This window comes from Scyliorhinus canicula, chromosome 15 (genome assembly GCF_902713615.1).
Source record: "Scyliorhinus canicula chromosome 15, sScyCan1.1, whole genome shotgun sequence".
In the NCBI taxonomy this organism is placed as follows: Eukaryota; Metazoa; Chordata; class Chondrichthyes; order Carcharhiniformes; family Scyliorhinidae; genus Scyliorhinus; species Scyliorhinus canicula.
The window spans coordinates 143,236,161-143,250,594 of record NC_052160.1 but is presented as its reverse complement, the minus strand read 5'-3'; positions in this window follow the sequence as shown (position 1 = coordinate 143,250,594).

Here is a 14,434-nt window from a genome sequence, read left to right as displayed (position 1 = left end):
CCCCACCTCCTCCCAACCCCATCCTGCTGCACCCCCCACCTCCTCCCAACCCCACCCTGCTGCACCCCCCCCACCTCCTCCCAACCCCATCCTGCTGCCCCCCCCCCCACCTCCACCCACTCCCATCCTGCTGCACCCCCCCACACCTCCTCCCAACCCCATCCTGCTGCCCCCTCCCCCCACCTCCTCCCAACCCCATCCTGCTGCCCCTCCCCACCTCCTCCCAACCCCACCCTGCTGCATCCCCCCCCCCACCTCCTCCCAACCCCATCCTGCTGCCCCCTCCCCCCCTCCTCCCAACCCCATCCTGCTGCCCCCCCCATCTCCTCCCAACCCCATCCTGCTGCCCCCCCCCACCTCCTCCCAACCACACCCTGCTGCACCCCCCCACACCTCCTCCCAACCCCATCCTGATGCCCCCCCACCTCCTCCCAACCCCATCCTGCTGCCCCCCCCACCTCTCCCAACCCCATCCTGCTGCCCCCCCACACCCCTCCCAACCCCATCCTGCTGCACCCCCCCACCTCCTCCCAACCCCATCCTGCTGCCCCCCTCCACCTCCTCCCAACCCCATCCTGCTGCACCCCCACCTCCTCCCAACCCCATCCTGCTGCCCCCCCACCTCCTCCCAACCCCATCCTGCCACCTCCTCCCAACCCCATCCTGCTGCACCCCCCCACCTCCTCCCAACCCTATCCTGCTGCCCCTCCCCACCTCCTCCCAACCCCATCCTGCTGCCCTCCCACCTCCTCCCAACCCCATCCTGCTGCACCCCCCCACCTCCTCCCAACCCTATCCTGCTGTCCCTCCCCACCTCCTCCCAACCCCATCCTGCTGCCCCCCCCACACCTCCTCCCAACCCCATCCTGCTGCCCCCCACCAAACCTCCTCCCAACCCCATCCTGCTACACCCCCCACACCTCCTCCCAACCCCATCCTGCTGCACCCCCCCACACCTCCTCCCAACCCCATCCTCCACCCTGTCCCTTTGATCTATTGATAAATGAAAAATGAAATGAAAATCGCTTATTGTCACGAGTTGGCTTCAATGTAGTTACTGTGAAAAGCCCCTAGTCGCCACATTCCGCCGCCTGTCCGGGGAGGCTGGTACGGGGATCGAACTGTGCTGCTGGCCTGCTTGGTCTGCTTTAAAAGCCAGTGATTTCGCCGAGTGAGCTAAACCAGCCCCTATTGCCTCCTCACTTCAGCACTGTCCCCATGAATGAATGGCAGCGGGCCTGTGATGTGAAGATCCTGAATCCTCGCCATCTGTCCCTGTCCACGGGGTACCGGTGACAGCCGTAACCCGTGTCAATGATCGGCTGTGTGGCCCCTGTCCTGCTTCCCGCAGTGGGGGCGGCTGTGGGCCTGTGTGTTGCAGGTTGTGTGGTGGAGACGGGCAATGTGTGCTGCCAGTCACCATAAAGCTCAGAGGCTTCTGCATGGGCAGGTCCTATAGGTGGAGTGAATGAGGCAAGTGTGCGTTTGCTGGGACCTTAGCTATGGGACCTGGGTATAGTACATGTTGTGACAGAGAGCTGGTCATGTTTCTTGTCCAGGGTCAGGATGTATGGGAGCAGGGACACGATGGACAAGGGGTGCGTTGGTGCTTAGAAACATCTTGTTATCCTGAGGGGTGGGCAAGCTGATGGTGTCACTGGTGACGCTGTTTCTCTGAGTGGAGCTGTATGTGCCAGCGATGGTGCCAAATGCCATGGTACAGGTGTCCATTGTTTGGGGTGAGATCGGCTAATCTCCTGCTTCCTGCACTCTGGTGCTACTGTTGGAAGGAGTGCCAACACACGTTGGGCCGGTGACTGAGCATGGCCACGCCCATCCCGTTGATGCAGGGGTCTGAAAGTTTCCAGAGGGGCCTGTTGGGTGGGGTCCCTCAGGAGCAGAGGCCCTCTGAGCCTGTACAGGACATAGTGAGCAGTCAGCAGTGTGAACAGCCAGTGTGTCACCCCAGGGGGATGGAATTAAATCGCATTCTGCAGCAATGGCAGTCTGAGCCAGGACACCCCGATCCCGAATGGATGGAGTTGGCGCCAAGTCATCCCCACTGCTCCCTGCAGCCAAGGCAGCCACTCCCCGCGGTCCTAACACATTGAGAGAGTTTATTTATATTCTCGCTCCCCCTCAACATCCATGTGCACAGGCCCCGCTTGAAAATAATTGCGCCAATTCATGCCAGCGTGACTCCCGCCTGAGAGGGGCAAAACATCGTGGAGGGGCCAAGCATGTGGTGTCAAAACCGCTAATGACATTCAAATCCAACCAAATGAAGGGTTTGTTTTGGCCCATCGGCACGGGACATTGAACTCACTAACGCCACCTGCGGGGGATCGGAAAACCTGTCAGAACCGCCACCGAGCGCAAATTCCCAATTTGCTTTACCCAGCATTCTCTGCCTGATCGCCATTCTTGCTTCCGACGGTGGGCTGCAGAGATTCCAGTGCGCTGCTACAGATTGAGGACTGGCTAACCAGAAGAAAACAGAGTGTCGGAATAAAGGGGTTGTTCTCGCATTGTCACACTGTGCCGCTGGGGTATGGCAAGGATCATAGGCCCCAGAGGCTGGCAATGGGCTGGGTTCTCCATTCCTGAGCCTAGGCGCTGACGCCAACGGAGGACACGTGGCGATTAAAAGTTGCATTTTCCCCATGGCTAGTTCACCCGGTAGCCTTGTTGCAGGATCAGGTGAACGCCTCCTCTTCAGGAAACCTGTGCCCAATGCAGGGCCTCCTCATGAAAGACACACACCTGATGTGCTTTATGTACCCCCCATACCCTGGCTCCCCAACCCCTCAACAACACCCCTCCCTCCACCTGCACTCTCCCTCCCCCTCACTCTTTCTAGTGCCTGCCAGACGATTGCTGGGGAAAACACACATTCACCTTCAAATCTGACTTGCTTGCAGTCCCAGCCATGGCCACTGCTCCCAGAGGCACTGCTGAGGCTGGAAAGCTACAGAAAATTTGATTGGCTATCAGCACTCGGAGGTTAGACATCCTCCCAGCTGGGTTGTGGAATCCTGGCCCTAAGTCAACGAATGATCTGATAGCTCGGTAATTGGCTTGGGGATTCCCGGAGATGTGGAGATGGGCTTGACTCTGAAGTGGCCTCACCACCTCCCAAAGAAATACCACTGCCTACTTTCACAATAAAAATCAATGACAGCAATCATTGGTATTGTGGAATAATCAATTATTTGGGCCACCGATACTTGGTATAGGGATTTGAGAGGTGGAGATTGTCCTTTAATTGTCGGCAGGTTTCCAATGAGGTGACTTTATTTGGAAGCAGCTTCCTCTTGTCCGGGCAGGATATCGGCGCAGGCGACAGAGCATTGTGTCTGTGTATTAACCCACCCCCAACATCTGAACGTTTCTGTGCAGGCGCAAATAAATAGGGAGCAGAACATCCAAAACAGCAGAAATCGTCCAATTGACAATATTTTTACTTACTTTATCATGATTTTTGAGTTAAAACGGAAAGCAAAACTAAAGCAAGATTGAAGGGATAGATGGAAAATCAAACAGATTTAACATATTGAGCATGGTCATTGTTGAATGTGGCTGTAGACAGATTGTAAAATCACACAGGAATCATGCTCAGATTCTAAACTGATGACATCACACTCGTTTCCAGTAACAAATAGTCAAACTATTCTCCTTTTCACATTTCTCAGATATTGAGATTTAAGCATGAATGATCTTTCCTCGCAGATAAGATATTGATTACAACAATTAATCAAATTAAGAAGATGGAGTGGGTAATTATAAAGCGATCACACATTACTACAGTGAATTCCGGCTGTAGAATCATTTACATTTTGCATGCTTTCATTTTTCATTCATTTTGATGCAGTATTTGCAACCTTTGTTATTGCGTTTAATCTACGTCGCAACAATGACAACTGATATCAAAGTTCAATCCATCAGGACAAGTCATAGTGTAGGACTTTCCATGAGCACAATTGAAATATTTATGTGGATCAATTGGAAAAGAGTAGAAGCCATTCGGCTTGTCATAGCACCAAGTTTTCAATTCAACTTCCTGGGGTGAAGTTATAAATGATGACTTGCATTCTGGAAAATAAAATGTAAACATATTTTTAATGATTTGGATTTCACTGAAGATTTTTATTCTCTTTTCAGGCTCAGGTTTTCAAAATGTATTTCTGGGATGTTGGTGTCACTGGCTGGGCCAGCATTTATTGACCATCCCTAATTTCCCTTGAGCTGTCCTCGTGAACCTCTACAGTGCCTGATATATTGGTACACCCAGACAGTGTTGTCCGGGAGAGGGTTCCACAATTTTGAAACGGTGACAGTGAAGGAACGATGATATATTTCCAAATCAGCATTGTGAGTGGCTTGGAGGTGAACCTCCAGGTGGAGGTGTTCCTGGGCATCTGCTGCCCTTGTTTTTGAGGTGGTAGTGATCATGTATTTGGCAGGTGCTGCCTAAGGAGCCTTGGTGAGTTCCTGCACTGCATCTTGTGTTTGATACACATGGCTGCTATTCTGCGTTGGCGGTGGAGGTATTGAATGTTTGTGAAAGGGATGGCAATTAAATGGGCTGCTTTGTCCTGGATGGTGACGAGCTTCATGAGTGTTGCTGGAGCTGCGCTCATCCAGGCAAGTGGAGAGTATTCCATCACACTCATGACTTGTGTCTTTTCCATTGTGGACAGATTTTGGGCAGTCTGGAGGTGAGTTGCTTGGCACAGATTTCCACCCTTTGACCTGATCGTGTAGCCACAGTATTTACTTGGTTCAGTTTCTAGTAAATGGTAACCCCCAGGATCTTGATTGAGGAGGATTTAGCGATTTTAATGCCATTGAATGTCAAGGGGTGATAGTTAGATTCTCTCTTATTGGAGATGGTCAGTGCTTAACACTTCTGTGGCATAAATTGTACTTGCCACTTGTCAGCCCAAGCCTGGATATTGCCCAGGTTTTGATGCTTTCAGACACAGACTGCTTTGTTATCTGAGGAGTCACAAATGGTGCTGAACATTGTGTAATCATCAGAGAACATCCCCACTTCTGGCCTGAAGATGATGGAAGGAAGGTAATTGATTGCACAGCTGAAAATGATTGGGCCTAGGACACTGCCCTGAGGAACTCCTGCAGTGATGTCTTGGATTTGAATTTATTGACCTCCAGTAACCACAACCATCTTCCTTTTTGATAGGTATCCATCAAGCACCAATACTGTCCCCTGATTGTCATTGACTCCAGTTTTGTTCAGGGTGCCACGCGGCCAAATGCGCCCTTGATTCCAAGGACAGTCACTCCCACCTCCACACTGAACATTACTTGGAAAAAACATTGAGGGTAGCAGGGGTGCAGTATGTACTTTGGATGGGGTACTTCAATATCCATCAAGATTGGCTGGGTCGTACCACTACAGACAGAGCTGCCCCAGCCCTAAAGGATTTGCTGAATTTAGTCAAAATTTAAATAGATAATGGTAGGCTCAGGTATGACAGCAGGAAGTGATGTTTGAACACAGGAAGTACACGATTTGTGGAAATATTGCACACTGCAGCAATATGAAGCAGTTCATGTTTAATTGTGTAACATTTAATAATTTACCAGAATTACTAATGCCAAGAGCAGTCTTCAATGCATTGGCCAAAGGGTAAACTCCTTCATTGCAGTGAGTTCCACTGTAATCATCCAGATCCAATGTCCACAATGTGGCACCTCCAAAGTTATTGTCCTTCAGCCACTGAGCCTACAGATAAATAGATGTCAAAATACAATTTACAATTGTTGAATAAAATGTGTCTTTCATCTGAGGGCTGTTTAGCACAGGGCTAAATCGCTGGCTATGAAAGCAGACCAAGCAGGCCAGCAGCACGGTTCGATTCCCGTAACAGCCTCCCCGGACAGGCGGCGGAATGTGGTGACTAGGGGCTTTTCACAGTAACTTCATTAGAAGCCTACTCGTGACAATGAGTGATTTTCATTTCGTTTTTTATGTATTCTCCTCCAAAGATTAAATGCTTGATAGATTGGCTCGGACATACCTCTGAGTTTAATTCAGGTTCCGAGGTTCTGAGAGCGGGAAAAGGAGGCCCATGTTAATTTCGCATTGCTTTGAGATTTCCAGGACTTTTCCTGGGAAGAGGAACACCAAATGCAGCATTTTAACACCAGGGAAATGAGGGGGGGGGGGGTCAGGTGACTCATGGTGCACGTTCGATGCACTGTGTTCAGGACAAAGAGGGGCGGAATATTCCCACCATCATTTTGAGACAAGGATAATCTTTTTATTTTTCCAAAACTATTTCATCCCAATTATACTACACCCTGCTATTTTCCAAACAGAATGTTTGAAATAAGAAATGTTTCCCCACTTGTCTAAACCTCCATGTTTCCATCAGTCACCCCCAATGATATTCTGTTGCCCACAGCCTATTACAATAGTGATCAGCAAAATCTGTTTTTGTATCTAATCCAAAATACGGAATGCATTCATTGCAGGTGATGAAATATGGAGGGCTGGATTCTTCCAAAATGGGACTATGTCCCCATGTCAGCGCGGGGCTGTGGAGAATCCAGACCGCAATATCTCTGGGAGGGTAGAATAGGTCGTGCTAGGTGAAATGAAGGTGGAGAACAACAGGAGCGACCACCTCATTGTTGGATTGCCACTCTGTGCCCAATTCTTTCGCTGAAATGTTTTCCTAACCTGTCTTACATCAAAATGCAGCTGAGTGAAACGGATATTTTTACTGAGCTGCTGTAAACCAGCTATGTTTAAATGTCCTTTGCATTTCAAAGGTGCTTGACATTCAGGCCTGAGGTAAAGGTATCAGGTAAATGGATGGAATTGGAGGGGGTGGAGGGAGGATTAGAGGAGGGGGGGGGGGTGGTTTAGAAATCAGTGAGGGAGGGGAAAGTCAGAGATCAGGGTGATGGTATGTCAGCAGGGGATCAGAGGTCAGGGTGTTGGAGGTACGGAGGCCAGAGGTCAGAGTGTCAGAGATTTGGGTTTGGGGGACGATGGGGGTGCGGGTTCAGAGTTTGGGGTGATCGAAGGTCAGAGGGGACGGAGGTGGGGGGGGGGAAGATCATGGGGTCAGAGTTCACAAGATCATGACAGGCCTCAGAGGAGGGTGTTGGGCATTGGGGTGCGGAAGGTGTCAGGCCTCGGGTGGGTGTGTTAGGCCTCAGATCGGACCTGGGGGTGAGGGTAGAGGGCGGGTCTACAACTGCAAGATTATCAATTCAAAGATGTTCCTGGTTTTTACAGTTGATGTTATAGTGAACCCCCCGATTTATGTAGATCTAGGATCTGCAACTTCAATTTGAATCCACTTGCCTTGGGTCATGATCAGATCAGATCATCAGTTGTAACTTAAATACACAAAGTTAATGTCAATTCTTACATGTTTATGTTGAGATCATGTATTAAATGTGTGATTACATCCTATGTTCAGAGGGCAGCACGGTAGCATGGTGGTTAGCATAAATGCTTCACAGCTCCAGGGTCCCAGGTTCGGTTCCCGGCTGGGTCACTGTCTGTGCGGAGTCTACACGTCCTCCCCGTGCCTGCGTGGGTTTCCTCCGGGTGCTCCGGTTTCCTCCCACAGTCCAAAGATGTGCGGGTTGGGTGGATTAGCCATGCTAAATTGCCCGTAGTGTCCTAAAAAGTAAGGTGGTTGGGTTACGGGTATAGGGTGGATACGTGGGTTGAGTAGGGTGATCATTGCTCGGCACAACATTGAGGGCCGAAGGGCCTGTTCTGTGCTGTACTGTTCTATTCTATTCTAAAACCTCTCTTAACATAATGTGAGATATGATCCCGGACCGAGTGTGACCTGTCCACATAAGACAACATTCAGAGCTGTGAGAGTCATCACTGCACAATCTCTTTCTCCAGAGAAGATAGATTTTCTTCAGGCTCAGCTACAGCCGAGGAATATTAACCCGGCTCCTTGTCTTGTATCTAAACGATACAACACAGTCAGCGCTGTTTTTTCAGTGAACAGTACCACCGGTCTCCAAGCTGATGATTGATAAAAGCCCCATTGTTCAAACTTCATTCATAAAATGATCTCGTTGTGACATGCGTCAATCTCTGATGCTATTAACAAACTGAATACTGACAGCATATGTGTGAAAATATGGAGGTAAATTCAAATTTATGGGCAGCATGGTAGCACAGTGGTTAGCACTGTTGCTTCACAGCGCCAGGGTCCCAGGTTCGATTCCCGGCTTGGGTCACTGTCTGTGTGGAGTCTGCACGTTCTTCCCGTGTCTGCGTGGGTTCCCTCCGGGTGCTCCGGTTTCCTCCCACAAGTCCCGAAAGACGTGCTGTTCGGTGAATTGGACATTCTGAATTCTCTCTCAGTGTACCTGAACAGGCGTCGGAATGTGGCGATTGGAGGATTTTCACAGTAACTTCATTGCAGTTCTACTTGTGACAATAATAAAGATTATTAGAATATTATAACTCCTACTTTAGTTTTGAAGCTTTGCTGGTCATCATATCCGACCCACTGATTACCCTTGAATGCATAAGGAACCTTCTGATCTTCAATCACTTTTTTAGTAGCACCTTTCAAAAATGGACAGATCTGTCAATCAGTAAGAATAAGTATCATTAACATATCAGACACATGAATGCCGTTCTCCCAATGTTTCAATCCCATTTTTACTGTAGTCAAATTATATTCATAATTAATAAAGTATATTTTTACCTATGAAAGAAGAGGAATGTTGAAGAGTGAAAATCTTACTAAAATGAAAAGATGTAACACTAAATAAACACAAATGATACTAAGTCTGAAATGTGTGTGGAATTAACTTTTTAATGCAGACAGTGATGGGATGGAGCCTTCACCATCTCACCAATTCTTTTCCAGAGACACAGGGGTGGGGTTCTGCCATCCATGGCCGGGTCAGAGAATCGTCGGGGGGAGAGGGGGAGGGGGGGGGGGGGGGGGGGGGGATCCCATGGTGCCGCTCTGACGCAGGCCGCTGATTCTCCGTCAATTCTCTATGCTCGATAGGCCGAGTGCCCGCCAAGTTCGGCCGAGTCCCGCCGGCGTCATTCACGTGTGGTCCTACCTGGCAGGACCTCGGCGTTCTGGCTGCCAAGGTCCTGGTGGGGGGAAGGGGGGATCCGACTCCGTGGGGAGCCTCCACGGTGGCTAGGCCCACGATCGGCAAGTGGGCTAATTCCAGGGTGGGCCTATGATCCATCGCGCCGGGCCCCTGTAGGGCTCCGCCATGTTGCCCGGGGGTCAACGCGGAGACGGCAACCCATGCACATGCGCGGACCTGTGTCGGCCGTGGCGCGCATGTGCGGACCTGCGTCGGCCGTGGCGCGCATGCGCGGACCTGCGTCGGCCGTGGCGCACATGCGCGGACCTGCGTCGGCCGTGGCGCGCATGCGCGGACCTGCGTTGGCCGTGGCGCGCATGCGCGGACCTGTGTCGGCCGTGGCGCGCATGTGCGGACCTGCGTTGGCCGTGGCGCGCATGCGCAGCCACGCCGCCCATATCGGCAGCTGGAGTTGCGTGAAGCACTCCTGTGCCGTGCTGGCCCCCTGTGCTGCTCTTAGCGGCCAGATGCGCCATCGCAAAATGCTCCGGCATTTACAATGGCGTCAACACTTTGCCCGATTATCGGAGAATCCCACCCACAAACATTAAGCTTTATGAATGAGTGCAGCTCTGTCTGGCATGAAATTATATGTATGCTCTTTTTGTAATACCTGCCATGTGTATATACACTCAGATATAATGTCAATTATCACCTGTACTTCAGATGATGTTAATACCGGGCGGCATGGTGGCGCAGGGGCTAGCACTGGGCCTCACGGCACTGAGGACCTGGGTTCGATCCTGGTCCCGGGTCACTGTCAGTGTGGAGTTTGCACAATCTCCCCGTGCCTGCGTGGGTTTCGCCCCCACATCCCAAAGATACGCAGGGTCGGTGAATTGGCCACGCTAAATTGTCTCTTAATTGGAAAAAAGAACTGGGCACTCTAAATTTTTTTAAAAATAATGTCAACACATCATTTAGTTGTATGCAGATATTTGAGTGAATTTCTTGCTCCAAATGATGGTCCATTAATTCAGTTTGAAAAACCAGTACGTTGTACCATTGAAGATTTTTAAACATTTTATGCATTATTTTCCAATACAATTATAACCCGTCAGATGTGTGTTTGGCTCGTTTAGCGACACTCTGAGACCAGTCGCTGTGGGTTCCACGTCAGGACTTCAGTGGAAACTCTTGATTTACTGAGAGGCTGCGATGTTGAGATGTTAAACTTTATTCTTCTCTGTCTATTCAGCAAGTTGCTGCCATGTTTTAACTGGCCTGACATTCCTGTGAACAACATCATTGGAACTGATTGCGTGGATGTTCATGTTGTTGATATTTCTGTGGGATTTTGCTCTGTGCTAAATAACTACTGTGATTGTTCACTGTATTTGAAGCACTTTGTGATGTCTCTGTGACCTGTGATAAGGTGAGATCTAAACCTGGAATTTCCCTGAAGGTTTTTCTGATCTCCAACCACAGTATTAATGGTTGAGTTACAAGATTACTGGAGGAACTGTAAAAATAGTGGGCTGGATTCTCCACAAATGGGGCTATGTCTCCATACCGGCGTAGAAACGTGGTGTTTCACTACCCAGTTTCCTGCAAAAAATAGAGAACAATTTACTTACCTGCAGGGGGCTGGCAGTGACCCAGGGAGCTTCACACAGCTTTGGCTGCAGATAACGGCCCCGCACTTCGGGTTACAGGTCCGCGCATGCGCAGAGTGGCGGCCTCCAGCGGCCGCACCGAGAGCCATGGCTGATTTGGACCGTCGACCAGCACTAAGAAACAAGGTCTCCCTGATCGGCCCGGCGCCTCTCCATCCGACTCACCCAATCGCTGTCCCGGCTGCCCATAAGGCCCCCCGGTGATGGATCCCCCCGCTCCCCACCAGGGCGGCTGCAGACTGAATCCGTAACCGCCGTGCGTGAGTCCCGACTGGCCATACGTGGTTAGAACCACGCTGTCGGAAAATCAACCAATTGGGATCAGAGGGTCGCTGGGAAGGCCTCTGGCAATGGCCTCCCCAGCCACACAGCGCTGGGCCCGATTCGGGAGTTAAAGTCGATTCTTCGACCCCTTGCCAAACGCGATTCCGGCCAGGGGCTGTGGAGAATCCAGCCCAGTGAATTGTGTCATTTCAGTGGGAGTTTCTGTTGAAGTTAGAGTGGGGCGGGGGGGGAACTGTAGTGATTTTATTCTTTCTGATCAATCAGAATTCATTGCAACTAAAATGGTGGGCGTGTTGAGTTTAACCAGAGGTTCAGGGCAGGATTCTCTCTTCCCCTAGCCATGTGTTTCCCGGCAACACGGCGTTCCCTGGCAGAGGGATCTGTCATCCCATTTCTAGTCAATGGGATTTCCCATTGGAGCCACCCCACATCACTGGGAAACCCACAAGTCAGGGTGTGCTGCCAGCGGAATTTTCATGAGCGGTGAATTCTGGTTTAACTCAGAATAAAGGTTCTGGGGATAAGGTGGAAAAGTGGATTTGGGGATTGTCATAATATGCACACAGGTATATGACGGTGCACAGACAGGCAGTGATTGACACACAGGATGACCAATGAACACACAGAACACAGCAGCCAATCACCAAACAGGACACCCGGTCACTATAAAGCCAGAGGGCACTAGGTTTCCCGCTCTCTCGGGATGCAGCCTCTGAGACAGTCAGAGCTCGTGAGCAGCAACTAGAATAAACACCATGTGGTAGTCAGTTAGTCTGGTCAGGTTAGCCTCAGGTCTCCAGTCAAGTCAGCATAGTGTCAACCCACAGTTATAGTCTGTATAATAGTTAAGAGATCAATAAAATCGAGTTTCATTTCTTCAAGTGTTGGAAGCCTGTCTCTCTCACTGCTGCAGTAAACGCAGTCCTCGCAGACCCAGCTTACCCAACACATCAGGGATTATCACATCAGATCAGTCATGATCTCACTGAATTGTGGAGCAGACTTGATGGGCTGAATGGCCTACTGCTTCTCCTAGATATTATGGTCTTATGGCCCAATATAACACACTGTTTATACAGCAAAATGATGAGTCACCTGTCAAAGATTTACTTTGTTTTTAAATACCTCATCAAATTCCTTCCCAATTGTTGAAGTCATCCACTCGTTTGGGTCGAGTCCTCAATCAAACTATTGAACCATGGGGCGGTTCACTCAAGTGAATCATCTTCTACTTCCGCACACGAATGAATGAGTGGATTTCAGCAAGAAATATACTTCAGCATGTTTAAATGAAAGGTTTAATACAGCTTTGTATGATCTTTGGTGTCAGCGTCTCCCAGTTGTTCTCCCACGACTGACGCGGGGCCCCGTGTCGGGCTGGAGGTAGCTGTTTCCTGTTCGCTGGCAGCGGGATTCCCCCTTCCCACCGCTTGTCAATGGGATTTTCCATTTGATCCCACCCCAGGCCGCCAGGACTGGAAACCGCTGTGATCAGGAAGAGAGACTCCCAACGGCCGAAGAATGCCGGCCAATCATTCCAGTGATTTGTTTCTGGAGAAGCAAAACCTCTCATAGTTTCCAGGAAAATAAAACTGGCGGCACTCACCTGTTCCTTTACCTATTTAAACCTGATTATAGACAGATAAATATGTACGCATATAAATATAATATAGATTTAATATCCAATGAAATCTTTATTTAGATACGCTAAGCATCTACCTAATCTCCAACAGGACCAGCGAGAAAATTCTACCACGATATTTTGTAACAATTTATTCTTGATCACTTTCTATTTAAGATCAATTTCTGAGAATTGATCATTTGATAATTTGATGATATTTGCAGCATAATTACCTCTCGGTACGCCAAGAATCCACGTATACCACTGTATGGACCAGGGGGCCCAGCTTCAGATACTGGAGCGCCAACCCCTGTTTGGGAGGTTTTGAGGATGTAACTATTTCCATAGGCTGGAAATGTCACAAGTAGTTTCTCTGCCGGTGCACCTCGGTCCCTCCAGTATTTTAAAATATAATCCTGCAAAATAATAGAGCTTGATATCTTAATTGAGGTTTTACAAACTCAGAAATATTTCCTCTAATTCACATAGAATTTACAGGGCAGAATGAGGCCATTCGGCCCATCGAGTCTGCACCGGCTCTTGGAAAGAGCACCCTACCCAAGGTCAACACCTCCACCCTATCCCCATAACCCAGTAACCCCACCCAACACTAAGGGCAATTTGGACCCTAAGGTCAATTTAGCATGGCCAATCCACCTAACCTGCACATCTTTGGACTGTGGGAGGAAACCGGAGCACCCGGAGGAAACCCACGCAGACACGGGGAGAACGTGCAGACTCCACACAGACAGTGACCCAAGCCGGGAATCGAACCTGGGACCCTGGAGCTGTGAAGCATTTGTGCTATCCACAATGCTACCGTGCTGATGTTCTGGTGAGATTTCAAATAACAATGAAAAATCATGAAGTGGAGATGTCACCTTTTATTAAACATACTTACGACATTCAATTTCCCTTTTACGCCGTGATCAGCAGAGCCAGGGTGTAGGGGGCTGTTGTGTGCAGTAAATCTATTCCACGGACCACGTAAATGTAAGGTCAGCACAGAGATAAAGTCGAGGTATCTGTTCAAAAAATGCAAAATGAATTATTACAATTCAAAATTCGAATAATTGTTAATTATTGGCATGATTTAACCTTCTCGTTAAAAAGCTAGTTAAATAGCGGGAAATGCCAAAATAGAGATTCACTCCTGGCATTAATCAGTTTGCAACCTAACCGGCCCACTCCCAACAGTGTGTTTCGGATCCCGCCCAAATATGGAGAGCATATCATCAAGCCCAATTTGTATTAATTGCCATTTCATTAGCAAGATGAAATGAAAAATGAAATGAAAATTGCTTATTGTCACGAGTAGGCTTCAAATGAAGTTACTGTGAAAAGCCCCTAGTCGCCACATCCCGGCGCCTGTTCGGGGAGGCTGTTACGAGAATCGAACTGTGCTGCTGGCCTGCGTGGTCTGCTTTAAAAGCCAGTGATTTAGCCCTGTGCTAAACAGCCCCTCTTGAAGTCAAAGTAACAGTTGACTGGGAATTAACCATTTTCCCACCGAGAAATCATGCGGTCGTCGTTTAGTACTCCTTATCAACACCGTGTAGCTGGCACAATGGCTGCTGAGGGGAGGTCAGGAGGTGAGTAGCCATTTTCGTTTTCTGGCATGTCGCTCAGGGGCAGCGAAGCTGCTGGCCCAAGGCTCTGGAGGGAGTGGTTGTCACACGCACACACATACACACACACAGACACACACACACAAACCCTCAGGGCGGTTGGGCGTGGTCAGGGGGCTGAAGGTGTCCAGGTCGGGTGTTACTCCTGGGCCGGG